At 44.7% G+C, this 14,319-nt stretch overlaps 1 protein-coding gene across 1 annotated transcript in view; it reads right to left on the bottom strand.

Moving 5' to 3' along the window:
• Positions 1-11,450, bottom strand: part of LOC311104015 (uncharacterized protein) — a 39,163-nt gene extending 27,713 nt beyond the window's left edge. Inside the window, exon 1 of the mRNA XM_084145662.1 lies at positions 11,398-11,450. The gene's annotated coding sequence lies outside the window, so the exon portion shown is untranslated. The remainder of the gene's footprint in view (positions 1-11,397) is intronic.
• Between the last annotated feature and the right edge of the window lie 2,869 nt (positions 11,451-14,319).

Below are 14,319 nucleotides of genomic sequence, written 5' to 3'. Positions count from 1 at the left end.
AGCACAGTTGGTTAGGAGCCAGTAAATCGGCAGCCATCCCCTCCGGCGCCATTATTCCAACCATGAGGAGGTGACTGAGGCTAGCTATAGTTAATGGGAACACATCAATTATCATCTATTCTAGAGATTCTGCCAGGGTACAAAATGATCATATGCAGCCAACACTTGCACCTCACCCCCATCCTCCACTCATATACTGTCCATACATATGGATACACATGGACACATGCACACTTGGCTGCAGGCGGAAACAATGTGCTCTAGGTTGCATGAAGTGTTACAGCAGCACATTGTGTGACTGGAATATTCTGCACAATGAGGGCCGAGATAACACAGTGTTGACCCAGGAAAAGTTCTCATCTCATAAATAGTTAAAAAGCTGGGCTTTTAAAATAATTGGTGAACCTGTGACCTGCAAGTTCGGCGGTCTAAAAAATATGCATTCAGGGACGTGGAAACATGCTTTTCTGGGCTGCCTATTACTTAATAACTATGGCTCTGGCCTGGAGAATGTGGCCTATAAGCATGCCTGGTTAACTTTGCGAGACGCTGAACCTGCTCTGCTCACATAGACTTCTCTCTACCTCTACCTATCCCACACAACACCTCATCCTTTACATTGTGGAGAGACTGCTACACTACTGTATTCTGCCACATGGTCCTCTGTAGCTCAGCTGGTAGAGCACGGCGCTTGTAACGCCAAGGTAGTGGGTTCGATCCCCGGGACCACCCATACACAAAAATGTATGCACGCATGACTGTAAGTCGCTTTGGATAAAAGCGTCTGCTAAATGGCATATTATTATTATTATTATCATCACGTTATACAGTTCCATTAATAGCAGAGTTGTCATCACTATAGAGAGAAAAGCCATAGCACAATCAGTTAAAGCGATCCTTACCTTACTTTCAGTGATTCAGCCGTTCTAGTCCATGATCAGAATGAAACTATCCACAATGACCAATCAACATTACGGCATTCCAGCAATTACTGTCTGGCCGGCAACATCAAATTTGAAAGGCCTAATCCTTATTCAGTAATAAACACTCTAGCAATAAAAGTAATGAGCAATATAACTACACCTTTCATTTACTGCTGCTTTAAATGACAGCTAGGTCACACTGAAATGACAGCTTTGTCACACTTTTTAGCTAAGGCAGGGGTCCCGTGTGGCTCAGTTGGTAGAGTATGGCACTTGCAATGCCAGGGTTGTGGGTTCGATTCCCACGGGGTACCAGTAAGAAACTGACATATTTATTCTAACAACATTAAGGGAATGTCCTGTGCAACCTAACTTAAATATTGTATGAATGTCACACAGATACACACACTCCTAAGTATGAGCCTTTGCAGATATTCAGTCCCATAGACACTCAGATCGCCTATGTACTCGAACATTAGTTAATAGTTCACTGAGTGCTATGACTGGTTATGTTTTGATCAGCTGACAGCAGCACTGAACTCTGACCCTATCACTACAAAGTTAATTTAAAAGCCTGCTCACTTCTCGTCTTCACACATTCCAGGCAGTGAGATCACATTTACTGTACACATAGAGACAGTAAGAAGGCTGTGGAGAGCAGAGTGTACACAATGTAATCTCCTAATCTAGTAAAGTCACATGATGTCTTGCTGTCATTCCCTCTGTAGGATTTCCACCTCCTGCATAGAAACAGGCTCAGCATACACTACATGACCAAAATTATGTGGACACCTGCTAGTCGAACATCTCATTCCAAAATCATGGGCATTAATATGGAGTTGGTCCCCCCCCCCCTTTGCTGCTATAACAGCCTCCACTCATCTGGGAAGGCTTTCCACTAGATGTTGGAACATTGCTGCGGGGCATTAGTGAGGTCGGGCACTGATGTTGGGTGATTAGGCCTGGCTCGCAGTCGGCGTTCCAATTAATCTCAAAGGTGTTTGATGGGGTTGAGGTCAGGGCTCTGTGCATGCCATGAAAAAGGAAAGGAAAGCCGCACACTCTAGGAGCTCATATGCAATAATTTAATAACCTAATAACCAACGTTTCGACAGACAAGCTGTCTTCATCAGGGTATAATGACAAACACTGTGGGTCACTAGTTTAAATAGTGTCAAAGGACACACACAGGTGTCTGTAATCATGGCCGGGTGTTGCCTGATATCATTGGTAAATTCACAGATAAACAGAACCTATAAAAAACATGAATAGATAGCATACGGTCATAGATACAACTTGGCTACATAGGCCCACAAACATTTACAATGAATAGCAAAATCACAATAATCACAAGAATGGCTTCAAATCAAAGTCTACGTTGAGACCGAAGGGAGCAAGGGTCTTTAAATTAAAGATCCAGGCAGCCTCTCGTTTTAACAATAAGTTGTCGAGGTCAACCCCTCTCCTAGGGAGGGTGACATGTTTGATGAAGATATAACGTAGGGACGAAATCGAGTGGTTCGCTTCCAAAAAGTGGGCAGCGACTGGGTATGTCAGGTTTTTGCACCTACGTTGCTCCGAGATTCGTACTTTTAATTCGCGCTTTTTTTACCCACATAAATTTTACCACAAAGACAGATTATAAGATAAATAACCGCCTTAGTGGAGCACGTAATAACACCTTTGATTGGGATCTGTTTCCCTGTTTGTGGGTGTTTGAAGGATCTACATTTGTAAGTGCTATTGCATTGAGCGCAGCCATTACACTTGTAGTTTCCATCCGGAAGAGGCGCAAATAGACGTTGTGCAGGGATATTTAGGGGTGGTAAATCAGAGTTTACCAATTGATCTCTGAGATTTCTGCCCCGTGAGAATACAACCAAGGGAGGGTCCGAAAACACATTAGAATGTGCCAATGTTTGTGAACGATTCCCTTAATTTGTTAGGAGCACTTAGAATAGCATGTAGTTAGAACGCAATAATGTTTCTTTTTGCGAGACTGTCCTTGAAAGAGATCAGGTCTCGATTTGTTTTGAATTTTCTCAATGGCAGTATTAATCTGACCATTTTTGTACCCCCTCTCCCTGAATTGTCTTTGCGTCTCAGCCATATTTCTGTCGAAATCTGATAGTTTTTTGCAAATTCTTTTGATTCGACAGAATTGGCTGTAGGGCAAACAGTTTTTCAAGGGAAGCGGGTGACAAGTATCAGCCCTCAACAAACTGTTACGATCAGTAGGTTTCCTGTAAAGATCAGTGAATAGAACATTATCCTCACACAAAATCAGAAGATCAAGGAAACTGATTTGATGTGTGTCAGATTGTATAGTAAATCTCAGGTGCTCAGAACAAGAGTTAAGAAAAGCATGGAATGCCTGGAGCTGTGCAGGCCAGCCAAGTTCTTCCACACCGATCTCGACAAACCATTTCTGTTTGGACCTCGCTTTGTGCACGGGGGCATTGTCATGCTGAAACAGGAAAGGGCCTTCCCCAAACTGTTGCCACAAAGTTGGAAGCACAGAATCGTCTAGAATGTCATTGTATGCTGTAGCGTTAAGATTTCCCTGGAACTAAGGGGTCTAGCCCGGACCATGAAAAATAGCCCCAGATCATTATTTCTCCTCCACCAAACTTTACAGTTGGCACTATGCATTTGCGCTACGCACTTCTGTAAATCATATCTCATTCTATCTATGCACATCATATTCCACTTAATCCTTGTTCATTCTGGCTAAGGCTCACGCATATCTGATAAATCATGTAGTGTCCAGTTCATCACACTGTGTGCTCCTCCACAGCAACCTGCTCCAGCTGGAGAGAAAAAACAGAAGACATAAGCTGTTGTTGTTCCCTAGCTACGTTGTTTTTAGCCATCGACACTGCAGCCTCTCCCTCCTCTGCCTAAACACCACTACATCGTTAGGGAGGGACGATTACATAATTTGGGCGGATATGTGGAATATATGTATAGTGATGTCTTTTCAAGTCAGATCAGAGATGAGGTCATGTTGTTAACCTCAGCGTTAAGGTATGCATGGCTTTGTCATGTGAGGATGTCAACCCCGGTTCCTTGACGTAGCTTGGATTATGAAAAACAGATTGTCCATTCAAATGTGTAAACGTTATGGAAAATAGTGCGTTCAGCCTGTCACAAGTACTTTACACTCAACTTACTCTTTGGCAGAGGTATTCAATGCACAATTCATGTATTTTTCTTCTACACCTCACTTGACAAGTACTTTCACTGATTCAAATTCAGCATAAGAATGGCAATGGGGCTAAGGCATTTCAAACCATTTTTAGCAAAGGAGATGTTTCCAGCCCATTCTAATGCAGCTTCCTGAAATAGCTCGATGTCTCTTGCTAGAGGTTACAATTTAAGCACTTTAACAAAAAAATTGGCCTTGTCAATGTACAGCGCAAGTCTAATGAGTTAATGGTTCCATAACGGGAATGAGCATTCATCAAGCACTTAGTCTCACTTGCCAGGCTTATATTTTTTGCTCTGCATTGTTGGAAAAGGACCTGTAAGTAAGCATTTCACTGTTAATCTACACCTGTTGTTTATGCATGTGACATTTGATTTGATTTCATGATTTATGAGGCGGCACTAGAGGAGGGAAAGGGGACCAACTATAGTCTTATTGAAGGGTAATTAGATCCATGTTATCTCCATCTCTACATTTAAAGACTCAATCATGGACACTGTTACTGACACTTGTGGCTGCTTCGCGTGATGTATTGTTGTCTCTACCTTTTTGCCCTTTGTGCTGTTGTCTGTGACTAACAATGTTTGTACCATGTTTGTGCTGCTACCATGTTGTGCTGCTGCCATGTTGTGTTGCTACCTTGTTGTTGTCATGTTGTGTTGCTACCATGCTGTGTTGTCATGTTGTGTTGTTGTCTTAGGTCTATCTTTATGTAGTGTTGTGGTGTCTCTTGTCATGATGTGTGTGTTGTCCTACTTTTGTTTTTTTTATTTCAGCCCCCGTCCCCACAGGAGGCCTTTTGCCTCTTGTTAGGCTGCCATTTTAAATAACATTTTCTTCTTATTTGACTTGCCTAGTTAAATAAAGGTTAAATAAAAACTAAAAATAGATTAGATTGAGGCAGAATAAACAGCCATTGTCTGATGAGCCTCCAGAGCCTCCAAATGTCAATCCAAATCCTACACATCAGACCTCATATCTCTTGTGAGTACTTTGAATGAATTTGTGTACAGTATAAATACGAATTTCAAAATCTGAAGTATTGCTTCTTGAATTTTGTGGCAGTCGAGGTCCTTAGATGTTACATAGTCATTGTAACAATACTTTGTCCAATCCATAACGCTTAGCTGTGTCATTTAGGCAGAGGTTCCTTTCAACAGAACACCACCCAACATAGGACAGCCCAAGTCATGTCAGAGTTGGATGGTAAATGGTCCAATAAATGTTGATTTATGGTTCCCTACCAGCTATTTCCCTGGGAGTGGCATCCATCCCCTCAAAAGTGGGTCACCTTATGTGAAGCTAATGGGGGCTGTGGGACAGAGCAACCCCATAAATAATAGAGAAGGGAAAGCAAGACGGTGTTAGCCGCAGCGGCCATATTCCTTTGTCTGTAATCACATTTACAGGCCCAGCTTCGTCAGACAAATCCGTCGAGGTTTTGTGTCTAATGGTGTCTTTCCATCAAGGCGTAAGGCTGATTCACGACTCTGGAGTGACAGCCCATTGTCTCCTCCCGGACCTCAGAATCCTCAGGGTTTTCTCAAACTGTCAGCTTGTGTATCCACAGGCTACATTAAGCTGATGACTAGATGGAGATTTGGTGGGGAGAAGAAGAGTGGGCATGGCTGAATGCAAACAGCACAAAGCTCTCCATCAATCTAATTTTGTGAGAGACTGTGCTGCTGATATCACCAAGGAGATATCACGGAGAGCAGCGCTCAGAGGTGTTAATTGAGTTGAAGCTCGATTTCCAAATCCACGGGCAGGATTTTAGTTTTGTCTCATCTAAGGAACAGTACTGTACATTTCCACATCCATTCAATCTACAGTAACAATCATAAAAACTACAGTACAAAAGTATTTTGCACAGTAAGCTAATTCCTCCATATCGCAGAACATCTGTTCAAGACCAGAACTGCCTAAGGTTATGGAGCAGTAGATATTCAGTATCAAACTGCATGGTTAATGTTCCTCTCTCTGGAATCCATTTTCCCTCCCGTGACTGAAGCTCTGACATTTAACTGTAATGGCTCAGAAGAACATGAACCACTCAGCCATGTTTTCAGAAAACAGCGCTGCTTCTCTTTGAGATGACTGACAATAAGTTAGCCATGTACCAAGAGCTTCTGAAGTAAGTCTCTTACCTGATGTGAAACATTAAATATTCAAGAGAGCGAAATTCATCTGCCTTTACAAGCGCAGCACCTCACCACTGAAAATCAGTGGCTCTGGACAGGTGCAAAGCCCTAGTTCCAACCTAATCTCAGTTAACCCAAAACTAAAATCTCACATAATTTGGTTATGTTTACGTAGTCTGTCCACGAGAGATTAGTTCCAACCAAACAACCAATACTCAATGTTTAAAGGGGGCACAACCTTTTGGTAAATAATTGTTTCATATTGTTTCTCGCAGGCTTAAAACAGGAATTTTAGTGGCTGGTTTGACCTTTGCGGTTGAGATTTTACACATTGACAATAAGTCAGGCTTTGAACCGGTTGTAAAGGCCTGACACCACAGGAGCGTAATGTAGTTCAAGATTCTGACCAGATGAAGCCACGAGAACCATCCCTTCATCTCCCTCTTCGCCCCTCCCCCGGTGTTCCTCCCTTCGTGTTCTACCTAATGAAGCACTTTGCTGGAGCATGTGGGTGTCTTTAAGTGAGTCTCACCCGCCTCAGGCCCAATCTGGATGCTCATAACACTGGCAGACACTCCACTAGCTGCATATTTCCCTCTCTTACAGAGAGCAGAGCGATGGCTTCAAACGCTGTCCACCCTAGCACAAACACTACCACTCTGATGATGTGAAATCAATATGAGCATTAGTGCCCTAATCACTGCTAATGTTTTTATGATCATTATCCATTTACTCATTAATTAAAAGACATTGCTTTGATATTCATATTCACATGAATATCATTATTCACATGACTATCATTATGGTAATGAGTGATGTTTTGCCTGACAACAAGCTCTATATTTGGTAGGTGGAGCCTGTGTCAATTCTAGACTAGTCATCTTCTATGAAGCTCCTCAGCTTGATGCTGATACAGTGGGGAGAACAAGTATTTGATACACTGCCGATGTTGCAGGTTTTCCTACTTACAAAGCATGTAGAGGTCTGTAATTTTTATCATAGGTACACTTCAACTGTGAGAGACGGAATCTAAAACAAAAATCCAGAAAATCACATTGTATGATTTTTAAGTAATGAATTTGCATTTTATTGCATGACAGAAGTATTTGATCACCTACCAACCAGTAAGAATTCCGGCTCTCACAGACCTGTTAGTTTTTCTTTAAGAAGCCCTCCTGTTCTCTACTCATTACCTGTATTAACTGCACCTGTTTGAACTCGTTACCTGTATAAAAGACACCTGTCCACACACTCAATCAAACAGACTCCAACCTCTCCACAATGGCCAAGACCAGAGAGCTGTGTAAGGACATCAGGGATAAAATTGTAGACCTGCACAAGGCTGGGATGGGCTACAGGACAATAGGCAAGCAGCTTGGTGAGAAGGCAACAACTGTTGGCGCAATTATTAGAAAATGGAAGAAGTTCAAGATGACGGTCAATCACCCTCGGTCTGGGGCTCCATGCAAGATCTCACCTCGTGGGGCATCAATGATGTCACGCCCTGGCTCTGGGACTCTGTTATGTTGAGCCAGGGTGTGTTGTTTCTATGTGTTTTGTTTCTATGTTGGCCGGTGTGGTTCTCAATCAGAGGCAACGTGTATCAGCTGTTGCTTGTTGTCTCTGATTGGGAACCATACTTAGGCAGCCTGTTTGGCCACAGTGTTTGTGGGATCTTGTTCCGTGTATGGTTAGTGTTTGTAACTAAAGACGTCACGTTATCGTTTTGTTGTTTTGTTCTCTAATAAATAAGTATGTTCACTCATCACTCTGCGCATTGGTCCACTTCCTCCAGCGATCGTGACAGAAGATCCCACCATAACTGGACCAAGCAGCGTGTCCAGGAGCCAACGCCAGAGAGGACTCTAATGAATATCAACCTCGACTGGGTCAAGCAGCGTGAGGAGGAGAGAGGCTGGACTTGGGAGCAGAGGAGCGAGAGTCTGGCGAGAGCCATGGAGGCCTGGCCCACGGGGAGGAGAGACGCCCAGAAAGTTTTTAGGGGGGGGCTCACGCCGTGGACGACGGGGCAGCAGGAGGCCGGGATAGAGTGGTTCAGCGGGTTGGCAAAGGAGGCCGCCAGGTTAAGGGAGTCACTGGTCACCAGGGGGAAGGAGAATGTAGAGGCACGGCGAGAGGTACTGGGGTGTGTTGCCAGTCCGGTCCGGCCCGTTCCTGATCCCCGCGTAGGGCCAGTGGTGTGTGTCCCCAGTACGGTCCGGCTTGTTCCTGTCCCTCGCACCGAGCCTGTGGTGCGCGTCGCCAGCACGGTCCGGCATGTTCCTGCCCCTCGCACCAAGCCTGTGGTGCGCATCGTCAGCCCGGTCCGGCCCGATCCTGCTCCCCGCACCAAGCCTGTGGTGCGCATCGTCAGCCCGGTCCGGCCTGTTCCTGCTCCCCGCACCAAGCCTGTGGTGCGCTTCGTCAGCCCGGTCCGGCCCGTTCCTGCTCCCCGCACCAAGCCTGTGGTGCGCTTTGTCAGCCCGGTTCGGCCCGTCCCTGCTCCCCGCACCAAGCCTGTGGTGCGCTTCGTCAGCCCGGTTCGGCCCGTCCCTGCTCCCCGCACCAAGGCTGTGGTGCGCGTCGTCAGCCCGGTCCGGCCCGTTGCTGCTCCCCGCACCAAGCCTGTGGTGCGCGTCGTCAGTCCGGCACAGCCCGTGCCTGGGTCACCGGTGCCTGGTCAGGTACCGGTCAGCTGCTCCACATCGGAGCCTAAGCAATCCGCTCCACCGATGTCCAGTCCAGCTCCAGCCAGCGGGGCCAGACCGGACCAGGGGAGCTACGGAGGGTGGTGGTCAAGCCCGGAGCCGGAACCGCCTCCGATGAGGAATGCCCACCCGGCCCTTCCCTGTTCGGTTTATGTTTGGCGCGGTTGCAGTCCGCGCCTTTGGGGGGGGGGGGGGGGGGTACTGTCACGCCCTGGCTCTGGGACTCTGTTATGTTGAGCCAGGGTGTGTTGTTTCTATGTGTTTTGTTTCTATGTTGGCCGGTGTGGTTCTCAATCAGAGGCAACGTGTATCAGCTGTTGCTTGTTGTCTCTGATTGGGAATCATACTTAGGCAGCCTGTTTGGCCACAGTGTTTGTGGGATCTTGTTCCGTGTATGGTTAGTGTTTGTAACCAAGGACGTCACGTTATTGTTTTGTTGTTTTGTTCTCTAATAAATAAGTATGTTCACTCATCACGCTGCGCATTGGTCCACTTCCTCCAGCGATCGTGACAAATGATCATGAGGAAGGTGAGGGATCAGCCCAGAACTACACGGCAGGACCTGGTCAATGACCTGAAGAGAGCTGGGACCACAGTCTCAAAGAAAACCATTAGTAACACACTACGCCGTCATGGATTAAAATCCTGCAGCGCACGCAAGGTCCCCCCGCTCAAGCCAGCGCATGTCCAGGCCCGTCTGAAGTTTGCCAATGACCATCTGGATGATCCAGAGGAGGAATGGAAGAAGGTCATGTGGTCTGATGAGACAAAAATAGAGCTTTTTGGTCTAAACTCCACTCGCCGTGTTTGGAGGAAGAAGAAGGATGAGTACAACCCCAAGAACACCATCCCAACCGTGAAGCATGGAGGTGGAAACATCATTCTTTGGGGATGCTTTTCTGCAAAGGGGACAGGACAACTGCACCGTATTGAGGGGAGGATGGATGGGGCCATGTATCGTGAGATCTTGGCCAACAACCTCCTTCCCTCAGTAAGAGCATTGAAGATGGGTCGTGGCTGGGTCTTCCAGCATGACAACGACCCAAAACACACAGCCAGGGCAACTAAGGAGTGGCTCTGTAAGAAGCATCTCAAGGTCCTGGAGTGGCCTAGCCAGTCTCCAGACCTGAACCCAATAGAAAATCTTTGGAGGGAGCTGAAAGTCCGTATTGCCCAGCGACAGCCCCGAAACCTGAAGGATCTGGAGAAGGTCTGTATGGAGGAGTGGGCCAAAATCCCTGCTGCAGTGTGTGCAAACCTGGTCAAGACCTACAGGAAACGTATGATCTCTGTAATTGCAAACAAAGGTTTCTGTACCAATATTAAGTTCTGCTTTTCTGATGTATCAAATACTTATGCCATACAATAAAATGCCAAATTAATTACTTAAAAATCATACAATGTGATTTTCTGGATTTTTCTTTTAGATTCCGTCTCTCACAGTTGAAGTGTACCTATGATAAAAAATTACAGACCTCTACATGCTTTGTAAGTAGGAAAACCTGCAAAATCGGCAGTGTATCAAATACTTGTTCTCCCCACTGTATGTGTTTCAGCTCTGTTGCAGAAGACGTCACAGAGTAATGTACTGCAGCATAGAAACCAAGACCTAGAGTGGTGGTGTTGGGATGGTGCGGTGTGGCTGGAATGTAGTAGCACTTAATTCCAATGAGACTACATTTGATTATTGTGCCCTGGCTGAGAATCCCTAAGCAATATGTCTCCTTAAGCATTTAAGCCATTTTAGGGGATCTTTGTTGCCATGGAGTAGGTTAGTTAATGAAGCGTTCACTGTTAGAGATGTGTCAGTTGTCTATGACTGAAAGTTGTTTATCAGTATTGAGTGGGCCACAAAAGCAGCTATTTTAAATGCACACATTATATTATAGTGCACCAAGGCACATTCATCTCTCCTATACCAAAAGCAGGGATTTGTGTCTTAAGCTTTGCCAATAGAGCGAGGGAGTTTTTTCATACAAAGCTAAGTGGCTCAGACATTGAAAACTCCTGACAAAGTTCTTCAGTTCAGGAATGCCTAAACAGGACAATTTATTATTTAACAACAGGCAGTCTATTGTGAAATGGTGCCAGGTACTTGTTTTTTACACTTTGAACAGGACTACAATGAAAGTTGAACAGATTAATTTCACATGATATTCATAAAAAGTTGTAATTATATTGAAGCAGCCCAGTTACAATGTTGCAAAACAAAACACTTTTTTTTTAAAAGATCTGTGGCACAACCTCAATGTTGAATAATAATGCAAAATGGGATCCACGTGGTACAACTTCATGGGATATGATAATTAGAAGTTGACCCGCAGAATGGACTTTTAAAAGAGATGATGAACTACAATAATTTCCATACAATTGAAATTACTTGTAAAGCATTTGAACAAATAGGTAAATAGCCTTACCTTGCGTAATATGATGTAACTTTCACTCGCAGTTGGAATGTAGAACAAGCGCACAGAAAGATATGGTTCAAGGCTCAGATAGGAAGTTATCAACTCTTCATTCTGATTTGACTGTATTTTCCACTTCTACGATGTGTAACGTTTGGCATGAAAACTGCTGGGAAGCTTGTAGGAAAACACGAATTCGTTTTTGGGAGTGACCACAAAGTTCAGTGAGACGTAATAGGAGGCTAGAGTAGCCCGCTTCATAATGAACACTTCAGCGCGCCTCTCGTTCCAGGGAAGGTCCAGGGAAGAAGAATAGCATGCTCCAGAAGAATGCTCGAGCCGGTTAACTACAGCAATAGACTTAGCATTTTATTTTCTAAAAACAGTTTTAGAATATGTCTTGCTGCCAGGATAGGTAGTGTTTCCTTACAAAAGTGGAATGTTAACTTGAGGGCGACTGTTCTTGGTTATCTCATCAGTTTTCATGGGGGTCGGTTAAGTTAAGACAACAACGTGCAGCCTATGGCCAGATACCAGATACAGTATGGGCCAGATACCACACAGTAGACATGTTAGGGACACTTCCATGGTATGCACTATCTTGTAAACGTTATTGTCATGCCTGGAAAAGGCCTCAATATGTATAAGCATACCTATACAAATTTAAATATTTACACCATTGAAAACCCATTGATTATTACTTGATAATTCAGGAGAGGGAAACCATCTAATCCACTAATATTGTCTGTTTGTGTCACACCCGGGCTCTGGGACTCTATATGTTGAGCCAGGGTGTGGTCATTCTATGTGGTGTATTTCTATGTTGGGAGTTCTGGTTTGTGTATTTCTATGTTGGCCTGAGTGGCTCCCAATCAGAGGCAACGAGTGTCAGCTGTCGTTGGTTGTCTCTGATTGGGAGCCATATTTAAACTGTCTGTTTTCCCTTTGTGTTTGTGGGATCTTGTTCTAGTTAGGTTTGTGTTTGACCGTTGGCTGTCACGTTATCGTGTTAGTTGTTTTGTATCGTGTGTGCACTTTAATTAAATAAAGTATGTTCGCTCAACACGCTGCGCCTTGGTCTACTCCATACGACGATCGTGACAGTTTGGCTGACTGCATGGTCTATCACCTGAGGCAGAATGGAGTCATTATGGGTGTACTCCTTTGATAGTGTACACATGAGACAGTGATTAATAATCAGCTCTGTAGGAGGTGCACTTCTTGTCCTTATAATGAGGTTTTGTTCCCCAGCCAAATCTGACAAATGGGAATTTTTTGGCATGCAGGTTTTCTACCTGTCATTTTGGGATGCCAGCCTGCTCCAATCTGCGTAACCTTGCAGCATCATCTATTAAAATGAGGCCTGCGCTACCTACATTTACATCTCATTAACACCCTATACCTCAGTGTACTCTGCTTTGGGACCCCATCTGGTGTGTTCACAATAACATGCATCATTTCCCCCATGCCTGAAGGCTTTTCTGCAGTCTCTCTCACATGAACAAGAGGCTCCATCAGATCCTGTAAAAATAACTGAAGCGCTTAAAACAAATCAAAAGATTTTAGTTTCTAATCGGCATCAAATCAAATCATCTCACCTAGTCCCTGTCATTTGCCTGGCCAGCCCACTCACTGTATCCATTCCGTCCATATTTATGACACAAACCTGAAGCAGCCCAACACAGAGCATAGACTACAGTACAGCTACAGCACTCCAGGAGCGCAAGAATGGAGGCCACTCTAGCAGACATTTGCATTAGGTTAAGATAGGTCAGTCAGGCATTTGCCCGGCTGACTGAACATTGTATCACACCTTGTGTCGCCCTGAGCACGCTCTCCTCTCACATCAGTGTTACCTAAGTGCTCATTGTTTTGTTTCTCAGTGAGCCGAGCAGAGCAGACCAAGGTAAAATTAAAATCCTACATCTGTACATTCCTGTGCTTGGTCTGCTGTCTAAACAGCCTCATACTGTTGGCCTTGGTCTGCTGTCTAAATAGCCTCATACTGTTGGCCTTGTATGAGGCTGTCTAGACAGCAGACCAAGTGTGGGTTTTCAGTGAATATATGTAAATCACAAATCTCATCTGCATTTCCTGTGGTGCAGGAAGATTCTCAGCAACAAGAGTGATCAAATGAAGATCCTACACCTGTAGCCTATTGTTGTGTGTCTGATGAATGAGTTGCCCCTATGGACCACAGCTGGAGCCTTGGATTGGCAATGTATGTGTGCACATACAGTGGGGAAAAAAAGTATTTAGTCAGCCACCAATTGTGCAAGTTCTCCCACTTAAAAAGATGAGAGAGGCCTGTACTTTTCATCATAGGTACACGTCAACTATGACAGACAAATTGAGAAAAAAAAATCCAGAAAATCACATTGTAGGATTTTTAATGAATTTATTTGCAAATTATGGTGGAAAATAAGTATTTGGTCACCTACAAACAAGCAAGATTTCTGGCTCTCACAGACCTGTAACTTATTCTTTAAGAGGCTCCTCTGTCCTCCACTCGTTACCTGTATTAATGGCACCTGTTTGAATTTGTTATCAGTATAAAAGACACCTGTCCACAACCTCAAACAGTCACACTCCAAACTCCACTATGGCCAAGACCAAAGAGCTGTCAAAGGACACCAGAAACAAAATTGTAGACCTGCACCAGGCTGGGAAGACTGAATCTGCAATAGGTAAGCAGCTTGGTTTGAAGAAATCAACTGTAGGAGCAATTATTAGGAAATGGAAGACATACAAGACCACTGATAATCTCCCTCGATCTGGGGCTCCACGCAAGATCTCACCCCGTGGGGTCAAAATGATCACAAGAACGGTGAGCAAAAATCCCAGAACCACACAGGGGGACCTAGTGAATGACCTGCAGAGAGCTGGGACCAAAGTAACAAAGCCTACCATCAGTAACACACTACGCCGCCAGGG

Source organism: Coregonus lavaretus, assembly GCF_964263955.1.
Source record: "Coregonus lavaretus genome assembly, chromosome: 28".
Lineage (NCBI taxonomy): Eukaryota > Metazoa > Chordata > Actinopteri > Salmoniformes > Salmonidae > Coregonus > Coregonus lavaretus.
This window is presented reverse-complemented; position numbering and strand designations above follow the sequence as displayed.